At 46.1% G+C, this 15087-nt stretch overlaps 1 long non-coding RNA gene across 1 annotated transcript; it reads left to right on the top strand.

The window, feature by feature from the left end:
* The first annotated feature begins 728 nt into the window (after positions 1–728).
* LOC125922058 (uncharacterized) lies at positions 729–12656 on the top strand. Its single transcript, XR_007457569.1, has 3 exons — positions 729–797; positions 2103–2207; positions 12250–12656. It is a non-coding gene; the product is annotated as an uncharacterized LOC125922058 (long non-coding RNA).
* Positions 12657–15087: the final 2431 nt, after the last annotated feature.

Raw genomic sequence — 15087 nt, 5'->3', positions numbered from 1 at the left:
CTGTGTTCACACCACATCAACCCTCCTCTCTGGTTCTCGGGCCTGTGGGACACCCTGTTCTAAGGGCTCGTGTAGCAGTTCGGTTGCCATGGAAACCTTTGGCCTCATCCAGCCGTATCATTAGGGTTTTATTGAGCTAAACCTTACAACTGTGTACCTACGTCGGTTGTAAAGGTTAGGGTATCCCAGGGCTCAGAGTGTCCACTGAAGTCATGATTTTTCATGAACACATGTTTGCTCTGCTGCTCTGGAGAGGGTGGTGCTTGGATTCTGGCTGAGGGGCCGCATTGACTTAACAGCATCTCATGTACAGAAAACCTGATTGCAGGTTTCTAGAATGTCAACCTCGAAATAACAGCGTGATGGGCACTTCCCTGTGGCGCCCCCTGCGGGCCAGGCAGAACAGAAGGAGGCCAGGCCCCTGGCAGTTAGACCTGGTGATGCAAGAAAGGGAACCTACATGATTTTACCAGAAAAGAGACTGTGCCCCCTCACGCACACGAGCCACACTATAGCACCTTCTTTCTCCTTCCTTTGTTATTTGAATCGTTAAAGTCAAAGCAGAATTTGGACCGGATCATTCATAAAACGGTAATAATGCTGATCTAATTCATTTCTCACATTAAGAAAAACCCTAAATATCAGACTAGGGGAACTAATTCGAGTACGGAATATTCCTACGGGGAATGCAGATCTCGCCACTGTTCTAGAACAACATCCAGGGACACCATCGTGCCAGTTTGTGGTGACAACGCGGTCTACAAAACTATACTGTAGGATGCAATTTTTCCTGACTTGTAAGTATGTACGGAAGTTGAGAATTATATAAATGAGAGTGCCCAAAGCTGGGGGAGGTGATGAACGTTGTTATGGTACCTCGTCTTTATGTTCTGATTGTTTTCCTCTTTTAAAAAAATGCATTATTTTTGGAAAAGGGAAAACATTAAGTCTTTGATGTTGAAAAAATTGAGCACATCTAATAAGCCCGTTTACAATAATAAGCCTGGTAAACTACAATCGTAGTCAGGGGGAATGTGACTGAACCAGTTCTTGGCTTTGTTCTATTACCCTGACACTCACGGCCAGAAATAAGAGGAAAACGAGCTCCTTGCAGGCTCAGACGTGTGTCAGATGGTGGGGTCACCGCCATCATCATGGACATCACAGGTGTCATCCCTGTGCCCTCCCGGCTCACCATGACTAATTGCCTTCACAATGGCACTCACTCACCTCTGCCGAGGGCTCCTTCCTCCAGAACAGCTCACACCCCACGTGTTAAATCCAGTCTGCTGGAGAAAACAGGCTTTTCCCAGAAAGAAGTAGGGATTGTGCAGTTTTGCCCAAATCTGCCCTACCCCCAAGTAGACGAGAGGCGGTTATGTTTTTTCACTACGCCCCCCAGCATTTATCACTCATACACAGGGGAGGAGAGAGAAAAGTAGGAACTGTGCTCCACGTAAATCATTATGCTCTGAAAGGGAGGCACAGACAGACATCCACAGTCCAGTGACTAGAGACCGGGATGGGCAGGCTGGGGACTGGGGATGAAATGTGGGACACTCTAGGAAGGGTAAGAATATTCTGGAAACAAGTGAGCATTTGGCTTGAGCATATGTACAATATTTGCACCCCCAAAAGCCTGCGTGAGATCTCAGGATTTAGGGAGCTGAAGCCTTTTCTCAGAAGTGTCTGTGTGTGTATGTAAGTAAAATCTTATTTTAAATGTTTCCAAACTCATCATATAAACACACACACACACACACACACACACACACACACACACACACGCACCCCGCGGTCTACTTCCTTTAAGAAAGTTGACGCGAGGAAATTATTCAGTGTGGTTTGAATACCGGGCAGCAGGACAATGAGCCGCCCACAGCGAGGCAACCAGATGTCCCCTTTGGGCACAGCCCTGCACACTGCTGATGGTGGCGTTTTCTCAGGATGCCAGCCGGAGCTCAGGAGCAAGGGAACGCAGCACTGAAGAGCCATGCGGGTTGCTGGCAGAGGTAGCTAAATGGAGAGGCAGTTTTCAGCACGCATGGTGAGGACGTTGGGGACCAGCCACTTTCAGATTTAGACGTGTTTTTCAATGGCAGGAATGCTACAGGACCAAAAAAGGAAGTTTCGGAACAAGAAGAGGAAACCATCCAGGGGAGATACACTGATCTTCTGAGCATGGCATTCAAGGGCACCTCTGAAGGGTTTGTACTTTTTTACAATGAACATGCATATTTTGAAAATTTAGATAGATAGATAGATAGATAGACAATAGATAGACGATAGATAGATAGACAATAGATAGATGATAGACGATAGATAGATAGATAGACAGATAGACAGATGATAGACAGATAGATAGATAGATAGACGATAGATAGATAGACAAACAATAGATAGATGATAGACAGATGATAGATAGATAGATAGATAGATAGATAGACAGACGATAGATAGATAGATAGATAGATAGACAATAGACAGATGATAGATAGATAGATAGATAGATAGACAATAGATAGATGATAGATAGATGATAGACAGACAATAGACAGATGATAGATAGATAGATAGATAGACAGACAGATAGATAGATGCATATAATGTGGTACAGGCCACACTCTGCCTCCAGTTCGTTGACCTATCTTCCACATGCCTTGCACACCTGCACACTGGTGCATGTGCCCAGACATCAGGAAGAGAAAGGGAGGAGTAGGCACTGCTCCAGGTTCTGAGGTCCCTGGGGCTGTTTGTGAAACACTAACCAGACTGGTCCCGTCCCACCTTCCCATCAGAGGAAGGGGCCCTGCCCGCATCAGAGACGTGGAGACTGCCCCTCCTCCTGAGGGTCAGACCAAGTGACGCGTAACTGACACCAGGTCTTTGGTCCCGTCTCCTCTCCCACTCGCTTACTGTAGTCCTGTGCTCTGCTGGGAGGCTGAGCAGCTCAGACAGGTCCCCACGACAGTGTCTGGTTGGATAAGTGTAGAGGTGCCTGGTTTTACCACTTGTAGAAAACAGAAGTATGCCCACGATGCCTTATGTTAGAGGCACACACGTTTGTTTAGCCTAGCCAAAACCAGTTTCAAATACCAAGGAAAAAACTTTCAATTTTGCGGGTAAATAAAATATGGCAGCAGTAAAACCCAGTAACGTGCACCCAGCCCCGTTACCACTGCACGAAAACAACCGCCTGCATCTGTCAATACACCTGGATAATTGCCTTTTGTTTTTCACTTTGAATGTGCTGTCTCCCAGAGAAAGGCGGTGACAGCGCATGTGTGTATACCCTCATCGTGTAGCATTCATTGGTACCCATTTGGACATTTCCAAGAAAACGCAGTGGTCAGAACACCTCATCTCCTTACTCTGGAATAGGAGTAAGGGGGGGGAGACTAAAAAATAAAGATTGATCTTAAATCCAGGTTTAAACCCTTCCAGATGGTTAGACTGTTGCTTTTTCATGGCCAAGGTTGACAATATATACACTTTGTTCTGTTAACAATATATACACTTTGTTCTGTAACCATTATTGTGATTGGCCTCTGGTTTGGCAACTGGTCTTCTAAAAGGTAACAATCGGTAACATTATAAGTAATTTCTTATTACTTATGAAATAAGTATACATAACATTATAAGTAATTTCCCCTTCTCTATGGATTTTATTTTTCCTGAGGTACTTGAAAATCTGTCTATCTATCTGTCTATCATCACATCCCTTACCATTATCTGTTGCAAGGAGATTTTCAAATATACAGAACATTCTTTCTTCCTTTATCTTTCTTGAGCCCTTTGGCACTAGACTAATCTCTCTCCAGTTCCGTTGTAGAGCCATCATCCTGTATAAAATCTATTCTTGGATCTTAAGCCTTCCTTTTTTGGTTCACCCCTTTGTTTGGCTGGAGTACATCCTTGAATGCCTTTGTCACAATGGTTGTCTAAGGGAAAAAAAAAGTCTGGGTTCTTGAACAATCTGTCCTCACACCGGGTTGATAATTTTGTTGCATATGTGATTGGAGGCTGTAAATCACTCACCTCAGAACTGAGAAGACATTCCTCCTTGTTCTGTGACATTGGGCTTGTAGGAATTCCAAGGGCAGTCTGATTCTGAGCCTAGGTGAAAAACAAGGGTGTCATACTCTCTGGAGGCTTTCAGAACCTTCCACTGATTGGTGTACTTTGACCCACAGTAACAATGTGCCTCGATGTCAACTTCCTTGTGAGTTATGCTGGGATCAGAGGATGATTTCCATCCAGGGCCATATGCTTTCTTCATCTCTCGGAAATCATCTTGTGCTATTCCTTCTAAAACTGTGTTTTCTTTGTCCTGTCTTTCTGGACATTCTGATCGTCTGTTGGCCTTTTAAACTGATAGGCGTCATCTCGGGCACTCGTGCATATTTCTATCCCTTTGTTTTGTTGTGGTTTTGTCTTACATTATGGGAGGCTTCCTGGCTTTCATTGTTGAAAGCTTCTGTCGGGTTTTGTAGTTTGAAAATCGTGTTTGGCTTTCCAAGAGATCATTCTTGTTTTCTAAGAGTCTTTCTAGGCTAAATCCTGTTGATGGAGTGTAGATTTTATACCTTCTCAAATCGCACTCTCTGAGGACACCAATTGGGATTTTTTAAGTGTTCTTTTATCCCTTGAATTATTTGTTTCCTCCTGGGTCATTTTCCTTGCTTATTTATCTTTGCTTTTTTCCTTTGCATTCCAGACTCTCTCCATATGCCCATGACATCCTGTTGTCCATTCATGGTTTAAATACTGCAGCAGCCAGGGGCTCCTGGGTGGCTCAGTCAGTTAGCATCTGACTTGGGCTCAGGTCATGATCTCACGGTTCATGGGTTCAAGCCCCGCGTCCGGCTCTGTGCTGACAGCTCAGAGCCCAGAGCCTGCTTCGGATTCTGTGTCTCCTCTCTCTGCCCCTCCCCTGCTCACGCTCTGTCTCTCTCTGCCTCTCAAAAATAAATAAATGTAAAAAAAAATTTTTTTTTAAATACTGCAGCAGCCGGGAGCTGTTGTCTGCAAACGAGGCCCCTCATGGAAAGTTTCGCTGCTGCCTGAGCAGGATGGGAACAGCCCTCCCATCCAGGCCCCAGCAAACGTGGCTCTTGGTGCCAGACCTTGCTAGCTGTTTCTTTAGTGAAGAATCTTTTGCTTATTTTTTTTTTTTCCCCTGGAGGGTAAACATCTGCCTGGTGGCTGTTCTGTGCCCGAAGGTTAGGAAGGGGCTTGTCAGGGCTCAGGTTTTGGTTCGTCCCCCAACATCTCACTCCCACCCTCCAAAGCGTGTCTCCATTGCAAGCCTCCGTGGGGTCCCGTGGGGCGGCGGGCAGGTGTGCAGTGTGGGGTCTCTCCAGTCACATTCCCCTCTGGACTCTCCGCCCCTGATTTATTATTAGGCATCAAGACTCCACCTGCTCTCACCTTCAGGAAATGCAAAGCAAGCTGTCATTCAACAATGGCTCCCTTCCAAATCTCTTTATGGTTGTAAGCTAATTCATTTTTCATTCCCTAACTCTCTTTTCAATAGGGTTTTGAGAGGAAGAAAAAAGAAACATACGTGGATTGCCAGAAAAAGAAAAAAAACAAAACCAAAAAACCAGAATGGCCAAAGGGCAGAGAGGGGAGAGAAGTGGCATTCCAGGGGCGGAGACCTTGAACTCTGAGTAAACAAAGGGAATGCGTGGCTTTTAAAAGAGTCAAGGGAAAAAATGTGATGCAGGTAGTGTGTCGACCTTTAGTTGTGATTTTGCAGCCAAATTAGATGGTTGCGTTAACACCCTTTCCTGGATGCATTCAGATTTTTGTGGCCATTCTTAAAATCAGTGCACAGTCAAATGTGCATTGCAATCCTCTTTTGCAGAAAGTATGCTTTTATTGGTCAAGGTCAAAATCCAAGTAAAATAGTCGAGAGTATTTCTAAGGGGAAGTAATGGCTGATGGGGGCACAAATCAAGGCTTTAGGTGCAAAGCGTTCTAGTTCTTGATCTGGGTGCTATTTACAGGTGTGTGTTTACTTTAGGACATTTCCTCCTGCTGTATTCACGGGGTTCGCAGTATATATCGTTCAACACATATCTATTTTATAAATACGAAGAAATAAAAAGAAAAAGAACAAAATACTTCAAGACCCTTCTTTTTAAAGACATGTCTCGTACTATAGCACAGATATCCATCGATAGCACACACCCCTCCCTTTCACCGTAGCGTGAACCCCTGGATGGTGGGGATGCTTCCACAATCCTTAAACGGTTCTTAAACAGGTAAGTCAGGGCGTGAAGAGTACAGCCGGGGGAATAGAGTCAATACGTGGTGACAGATTGTGTCTGCACTTACGTGGCCAGCATCATGGGATGTATACAATTGTCGGCTCACGATGTCATACACCTGAAGCTAATATAGCATCGTGTGTCAATTATACTTCAATTAGTAAAATGAAGACAAGAATAATTCTTGCCTCATAACAGGTGCTCATTAAATGTATGTTGAGTGACATCACTTCTCGCCCTCCTGTGCCCAACAGCGGCTGGTATACGGCAGGCCCTGAACCTAACAGCGTAACGGTCGGTTGATTGCTGCAGAAAGTGATTGCCAAGAGAGTACAAGCAGGACAGACAAATATGAGGGCATTTTCTTACACTTTCGCTGAAAACCCATGAACAACGTCAGCGAAACTGCTGTGCCTTCTGTAGGCACGTGGGTGAAGCCTCCTCCCCGCGTTTTGTCCCCCTTTCTCTCCTTGCAGTGTACCCTTGGAGCAAACGCTACCTTGCAAAAATGCAGCCTCGGAGGCCTGGATGGGTAAGATGACTCCGTCGGTTCACTCCGAGGAGCTTTCCTTACGCCTCCCGAAAGGAATATGAATTGCACTCCCCCTGGGCTTGCTAAGCCATAGCAACCTCTCAGGCTGCCTCCTGCTCTGCTCTGCTCGGGAGCTAGCTGCCTTCCTGCCTGTTCACAGGGAAACAGAGAAGGCTACTCAGAGAATAAGCAGCTGTAATGGTTTCCCCGAGGAGGTAGCATCCTTGGGCCTGCGGAGAATTTTGCAGCTTTTTCTTATGCATTTTTAATCAATTCTAAGCTACTTACAAATATGTGCAATTACTTTCTGCACTTCGCTTTGTAATAAGATTTAATGACTCTGCTACAATCCTCTGGGTGAACATTGATAATCTGACTCTATGATTTAAAATTTAGCTTTAGCAGAAAAAGGAGAGTGGAAACGGAGATGAAGGTTTTTAAAGTTTGGGTTGGTTTTTTTTTTTTTTTTTTTTAAGGAAATCAGAACTTGGAATTATTTTAGCTTTCAAAATATCCCCAACACGAGAGAACAGAACGTCTCCAGTATTTGCCACGTGGGTCTGATTAAAATACACACATGTTTAAAACCTCTGACAACACAAGCTAGCTCTCTCGAAGACATTTTACAGATTATCTTAAACGGGGAGACCCAGAGTCACCCAGAGAGGTCGTGTTGTTCATTTGCAAGCATTAGATATGCTGTCTTCCAAGCGCCCTTGACAAAGAGAATGTCTCCTGACTCTCCAGTCGTGTGGCAGACCCCCTTGCTTCCACCGTCCGGCCGTGTGCTGACCAGGTCGCTCTACAACCAAGAATAATGAACACGGCTAAGATCCACCAAGCGAGTGCTCTGTAGCAGCCACTGTTGAAAGTGCCACACACCCTTACCAATGCCAACGAGCAAGTACTCTTGTCACACCCACTGCAGATAAATCTTCATCTTGGATGCGCACATCTGTTCTCCGTGGGGGCGCCGGGGAGCTACAGCACCCCTACTTATTGAAGAGGGGCCTGCGGACGCACATGGTCCTGTGAATGTCGCCACAAACCCTTCAGCCTAACTTCCCGCAGACAGCTTGCCCCCCCCGCCCCACAGCTGCCCCCGTGCCCAGGCTAGCGGGGCCCTCTTACCGCTTTTCCATGCAAAGCGAGCGAGCCCAAAAGGCATCCAGGGGATTTGGCTCACCTTGAGCCAGGCCTCTGTGACTTCCTTCTGGCTGAGACTCTAAGAGGCTACGCGGTCTGGCTGGGCAAGGGGGGGGACGTGGGCAGCAGACCCGGAGCCCAGATGTCATTCTCAAGCTGCTCAGCAACCAGGTAGCCAATCAGGGGCTCATGGTTTTTATCCAGAAACTGGGGGTGGGGGGGTGGGGGTGGGGATAGATGGTCTCAAAGATCCCCTTTTGCATCCAGCACACGTGATTTTATTTAATAGCCTTTTACAGAGCGTCAACTGTGTGCTAGGGATTGTAGACCATCAAGTTTTCTTCTGCTCACGACGAAGTCAAAACGTTTCTCAGGGCACCCTGGTGTCGCCGACACAAAAGATTCAGGCTCAGAGCTCCTTCTCAGGGGAGCCCTGAAATCAGGCAGGTGTCTTGCTTCCTGTGACACAATAGAACGAACATCCTACTCCCCAGAGGCTCTTTCTCCTCACCAAGTATTCCTACTCTGGAGGGGAAATTTGGAGATCCCCCACGGTCCCGATTAACCATGGGATCCGAAGTAAGTGGAACCGGTAAAATTATGAGCTGTTGGGACACGCAGGCCTGTGGCACCGGGCGTTACTGAGCCATTGTCTCAGGACTGTCTGTCACTCTCGCCATCACCTATCATCAACTGCGGACTCAAAACATTGTGAAAACTGCATCCGGTTTCTGAAATGGAGTGCCAGGGCAAGCCCCCTTGCCCCCAGCATCACCGGGCATCCTGTGCCAAGAGCAGCCCCTGGGTCTTCGGCAACTCAAGGCTTTACAGATAAGAAGGAGCATCTTCTAAATTTTTTTCTAGAAATGAGGTGCAATTTAATGTGATTGACCATCAATCATGTTCTGAGTTGCTGAACTTCAAATTTGAATAATTTTCCTTTTCTCTATTTAGACATGGGACGCTGGTATTTCCATCAACGATGGTCATAAAAGGAGCCTGTGTGGGCGAAGGGAGTATAGCAAGATTCTGACTCTTCATTTAGTAGCTGGAGAGGCAGTGAGCAGCATCGAGAGTGCATATGGCCAAGGGGAGAGAGGAGAATGTGAGATCTGGAATGCACCATCCAGCCGCATGCAGAGGGCCCCCTGGCAGTGCTCAGCTGCCTTCCCTGGGGCGGGCCGTGGGGACAGGAGCTTCTGTGGCAGAGAGGATCTCCCAGTGGCAAGGCAGGTCTGAGTGTGGACAGGGAAAGAATACTTCTGAAAGGAGGAAAAGGTAGGTCTTCATATGTCATCCGCTCACGGGGCTGTGCACGGTACACAGAGAAGTTAAAGCCCAACATGGCAGAGAAGGCAATAGAGGGGAGTAGTGAGGACCCCGTCAGACCTGGACAAAAATAACGGGAGTGGGGATCAAAGAGGCAACTGAGGGGAAGAACCTATTTGCAGGAAGCTTATTTTCCATAATCAACCATCCACCCGGAAGCACAGCCTCTCAGATAATTTCCCCCTGCTCTGTGAGCAGTTGTCCACCAGACACACACTTTCCAGAAACCCCTCAAGGGGTTGAACTTTCAATTACTATGATCAAAAGGAAACCATCTACTTAGAGAGAGAACTCATGCAGAACATTCGCCCGGTACATTTGGGCGGTAAGTATGTTCTAAATGGTGGTCATGAGGCAAAGCGGCCGGCAGAAAACCACAAGTGGGCTCTTAAAATGGCACCCTTGCAAGGAATTGCAAAAATGATAAATCAAGAAAACTACTCTCCCCTTCCAAAAATGGGGACACTTGGACCAATAGCACAGACCCATTCAGGCAGCATGCAGGGCCTCTCCCACTTTAAAGATCTGACAATTGGATTCTCTCACAGAAAGAGAATCTCTCACTTTCCAAGGGGACGTGTGGAAAGGAGCTACTAATTCTTGAGTCTTCCTAGAGCTTGGACCTCAGAAAAGGCCCACAACCCACTTGCCCAAAAGAATGTCCAAGCAGAGCGGGGTTTGAACATCTGTCGGTCTGGCACTGACATCTTAGTGGAGCCTCTTGATGATATACTGATGGAGGAACTGTTGTAGCTCCGTTTATAAGTGGGCAAACTGAGACAGATAGAGGAAAGTGTCCAAAGACACAAAGCTAGTAAATGAGAGAATCTGAACTCAAGCCTAGGCTTCTAAAACAATAATTTTAAAATAAATTTTACAAAAATGCTATTTACAATAGCATTCAAAAAACAATCAAATGCTTAGGAATAAATCTAGCAAAAGCTAGGCCAAACCATTGACGTGAAAGCGAAAATACATTACTAAGAAATTAATGGAGACCTTAAAAAATGGAGAGATGCACCTTGATCACAAACAGGAAAGCTTGATATTGTTAAGATGTCCTTCTCCCCAAACTGATCTACAGATTCAACACAATACCAGGTAAAATCCCCAGTAGGGGTGTGTGTGTGTGTGTGTGTGTGTGTGTGTGTAAGTTGACAAAGTGCTTCTACAAAGTATGTGGTAAAGCAAAGGACCTAGAATGGTCCACACAATCTGGAAGAAGAATAAAATCAGAGGACTTCTATTACCAGATTTCAAGATGTAATACAAAAACTCACTAATCGGGGCAGTTTGGTATTGGCCCAAAGACAGAGAAAGACCAATGGATCAGAATAGAGTGTCTGGAGACTGACCCCCACATGCCATTTCCTGGTTTGTAACACAGGCACCAATGCAATTCAGGGAAGAAATGATGGTCTTTTTAATAAATGGTAGTGGAGTAATAGGATATTGATTTCCTACCTCATATCATCCATACACTTTAATCCGAGATGGAAAATTATGAAAGCAAAACCACTAAGGTTTCTAGAAGAAAACGTACGAGATCTTTATGACTTTGGCAAAAATTCCTTAAATTGGACCCAACTGGCACAAACAAAAAAATAAACCATTGACTTCAATTAAATCAAGAATTTCTGTTCATCAAATGACTTCATTTAAAGAGTAAAGAACAAGGGATACCTGCGTGGCCCAGTCAGTTAAGTGTTTACTCTTGATTTCGGCTCAGGGCATGAGGTTGGTGAGTTCAAGCCCCCCATCGGGCTCTGCACTGACAGCACGGAGCCTGCTTGACATTCTCTCTCTCTCTCCCTTTCTCTCTGCCCCTCCCCTGCTCGTGCTCTCTCTCTCTGTCTCAAAATAAATAAATAAACTTAAAAAATTTTTTTTAAAGAAAAAAGGAGTAAAAAACAAACCACGGAGTAGGAGGCAATGTTCACGAGGCACATGCCTGACAAAGGACCCATGTCAAGAATATTTAAGGAACACCTACAAGTCCACTTTAAAAAGACAAACGATCAGATTTTAAAAAGTGGGGAAATGCGTTTAACAGACCCTTCCCCAAAGAGGATGCCAAACTGGCCAACAGGCACGCGACAGTGTGTCGAATGAAATTACTTCCCAAGAATACAAAACTTCAGACACCACGACACATCCACTAGAAAGCCGAAAATGAACAAGAGTGAAGCTGTCAAGGAAATGTTGGCAAGGACACGGTACAACAGGAACTCTCATACTTTGCTGATGAGGGTGCAAATGTACTATCGGTGTAGAAAATGGTGTGGCATTTTCTGCTCTAGGTAAACGTGTACCTACTCTTTGACCACATAGTCATCCCATTCCTCGGTTTATACCAAGAGAAATGAGTGCTTATTCCACACAAATGCAAAGGCGTGCACAAATATTCATAGCAACTTTACTTAGACCCAAACTGGAAACATCCCAAATGAATGGATAAAATAAATTGTGGTCCATGGGGGGTGCGGGAGGGGGGAAATGGGGGATGGGCATGGAGGAGGGCACCTGTTGGGAGGAGCACTGGGAGTTGTATGGAAGCCAGTTTGACAATAAATTATATTTAATATAAAAAAATTAAAAAAAAAAACAAAACTGCGGTCCATGCATGCACTGGAATACCATTCCATAAGTAAGAGCCAACTTACTGATAGACAAAACGGCCTGGATAAATCTCACAGACATTACACCGAGTGGAAAAAAGTCATAATCAAAAGAGTGGTCACCTCATGATTCCAGTTAATTTGACATTCACAGACAGACCACACTAATCAATGGTGTTTGAATGCACAGTGGTGCTTATCTCTTGGGAGAGTATTGCCTGGGAAGGATCATTCTGGAGCCTCCTGGGATGATGAGCATATTCTATACCTCACCCTCCGTAGTTTTGCATAGTCTACAGGCGTGTAAAATTTCATCCAGTCATTTACATAATATTTGTGTATTTTACAGGCCTCCCTGTTTCTACGTTTCATCTCAGGCATGAAAACCTGTGGCTTCCAGGGGCAGGTGGAATGGAGAGGTATCATTTAGTAGCTACAGAGTTTTTTGTTTTGCAAGATGACAAAGGTTCGGGAGATGGATGGCCGGGATGGTCGCACGGCCGTGTGAACGTACTTAAAGCCGCCAACCTATATGGTTAAAAGGGTAAAATTTTGTATGTATGTTTTATTTACCACAATGTAAAAATAATGATTATATAAAAGCAAAGGACTGTCAGATGAGAGGTTGGATGGTGTATGAAGAGGGGGAGACTTCAGATGGGGCGTGAAATGAGACACCCCCACCCCATGCCAGCCCTGGAAAAGGATTAGTACCTGCCTTCTTTCAAGTCGCCGATGTGTTCTCCCAGACCTGCCTACACGGTTCTTTTTCACGTATCCCTACTACATGCCCCGACATCAGAGGCAAAAAGGGACAGCTAATGGGGGCTTCCGTAGTCCTGAAACATGCACGGTTGTGCTGGCCACAGACACGCACACAAGTACATACAGCACGAGATAAATAGTAGACACTGGGTGCTAAGGAATTAGGGGAGCAGTTATGGAAGGAACAATTTTAATACTCAGAGATGCGTTTTGCAGCCTGAGTGCGATTCACGTCGATTTTACTGAGGAAATTCAGCATGACCAGTGTGTGGCAGGCGGGCTCACTTGCCCGGCCACCCCCCTGCCTTGAGTCGTATATTTTTGTGACTCGTGCTGTTTTCATCTTTGGCAGATGTGACGGGGGAGTGCCTGACTCAGAGGCAGTTATCTTGCCCTATGAAACTCACCTCTCTCCCAACACACCTCGCACAGGGCCCTGAACGTAGTAGGCGCCTTATCAACGCCTGCCAAATTACATTACTCTGGTTTTCTTCCTGCTGCAGCAGCAAACCCTGAGCCCAGAAATACTTGGCCTCACATCCGATCCCCGTGCTGCAAAGCAGAACGCGTCCCTGGCTTCCAATCCTGCCTCATTCCGTTTTTGTTTTTTTTTTAATAAGTTTCTTTTTTTTTTTTTTTTTTTTTTTGAGAGAGAGAGGGTGCAAGTGAGTGAGGGGCAGAGAGAGAGAGAGAGAGGAATCCCAGGAAGGGCAGAGAGGGAGAGAGAGAGAAAATCGGGACTCACCCAAAGTGGGGGCTCGTGCTCACCCAACAGGAGATTCGAACTCACCAACTGCGAGATCATGACCTGAGACAAAGTCAGATGTTTAACGACTGAGCCCCCCAGGCACCCCCACCCCGACCAAACGTTCTTACATTTAGCTGTCTGTGAATTAATCCTGTGTCTCTTATTAAGCACTCACTGCATACCAGGAACTTGGCTAGACGCGCAGGATTGCAACTCCTCACGGATTTATCCTTACCACCCTTGATTTGATCCATGTGGGCTTGACTCTCTTGGGTGGACGTCGTTCTCCTACTGGTTTTGCAGATAAGGAAGGCAGGTCTCAAGAGATTAGGGCTGGCTCACCTTCACAGGCTGCCATGTCTCAGAGCCAGAGTGAGCACCGCTGAGCATCCGTTACCCCGAGACCCTGAGGCTCCACAGGGCATCGAAGGGGGAAGCCGCTTTCCAGTTCTTCCCCCCCCCCCCCACCCAGCGGCAAAAAGCCTGGGACGCCTGTGGCCGCCCCCCAGCATGAGATTACATTGCTCTCACTTATGCTTCTGACTGGTCATTACTGGTTTTTATGCCTCGGGATAAACCTGGGGAGAAAAACAAAACAGCAAGGAAAAGCTCCATGCTGCAGCAAAGTTATGTGACCCACGGTCAGCCTGGAAACTGAAACGTTCAAGCAGATGTGGGTCCGTGTGAGTGCGTTGAACCCGATTTACAAAAGTCTCGGGACTGGAGCTGAAGTGAAGAACCACGACTAGTGTTTCTGTCTCCAAATTGCCTCCACCACACGCAGGTCAAGGTAGAAATGAACCTTCCAGGCATAGAGCACCACGGCTCCCAAGGTGATCCTTTCAAATGCGAACAAGAATCTGTCACCAGATAGATGGCCTCATCCTGTTCCCAGAGGTACTAGCCACCAACCCAAGATCCCATCCCAACACAGGTAGAGAGTCCATAACCGTGTAGCAAAGAATAGTTCTAAACGTCTGATGACTAACTAGTAAAGTTCGGATGACTAGTAAAGTATGTTAAAGATTTCGAAGTGACATGAGCTGGGTTTGCACGTTAAATACTGGGTCTAAGTTGTGAAGCAGAAAATAACCTTTGTGATGCCACGGATACGCACTTAATAAAAGACAGCAGGTTTCCCATCTCGGTAAGAGGAAGAAAAGCAAGGTGTGCTTGGGCAGCTCCGTCCGTTAAGCTTCCGACTCTTGATTTTGGCTCAGGTCCTATCTCACAGTTTGTGAGATCAAGCCCCGCATCGGGCCCTGCACTGACAGCTCAGAGCCTGCTTTGGATTTTCTGTCTCCCCCTCTCTCTGCCTCTATTTCTCTCTCTCTTTCTCAAAAATGAATAAATCAGGGTGCCTGGGTGGCTCGGTCAGTTGAGCGTCCGACTTCAGCTCAGGTCGTGATCTCACGGTTCGTGAGTTTGAGCCCCACATCAGGCTCTGTGCTGACAGCTCAGAGCCTGGAGCCTGCTTTGGATTCTGGGTCTCCCTCTCTCTCTGCCCCTCCCCTGCTCTTGCTCTGTCTCTCTCTCTTTCAAAAATAAATAAACATTAAAAAATAAATTAATAAATAGCTCAGCAATCAAAAAGAATGAAATCTTGCCATTTGCAACTACGTGGATGGAACTGGAGGGTATTATGCTGAGCGAAATTAGTCAGAGAAAGACAAA

This window comes from Panthera uncia, chromosome C2 (genome assembly GCF_023721935.1).
Source record: "Panthera uncia isolate 11264 chromosome C2, Puncia_PCG_1.0, whole genome shotgun sequence".
Taxonomy (NCBI): Eukaryota; Metazoa; Chordata; class Mammalia; order Carnivora; family Felidae; genus Panthera; species Panthera uncia.
This window is presented reverse-complemented; position numbering and strand designations above follow the sequence as displayed.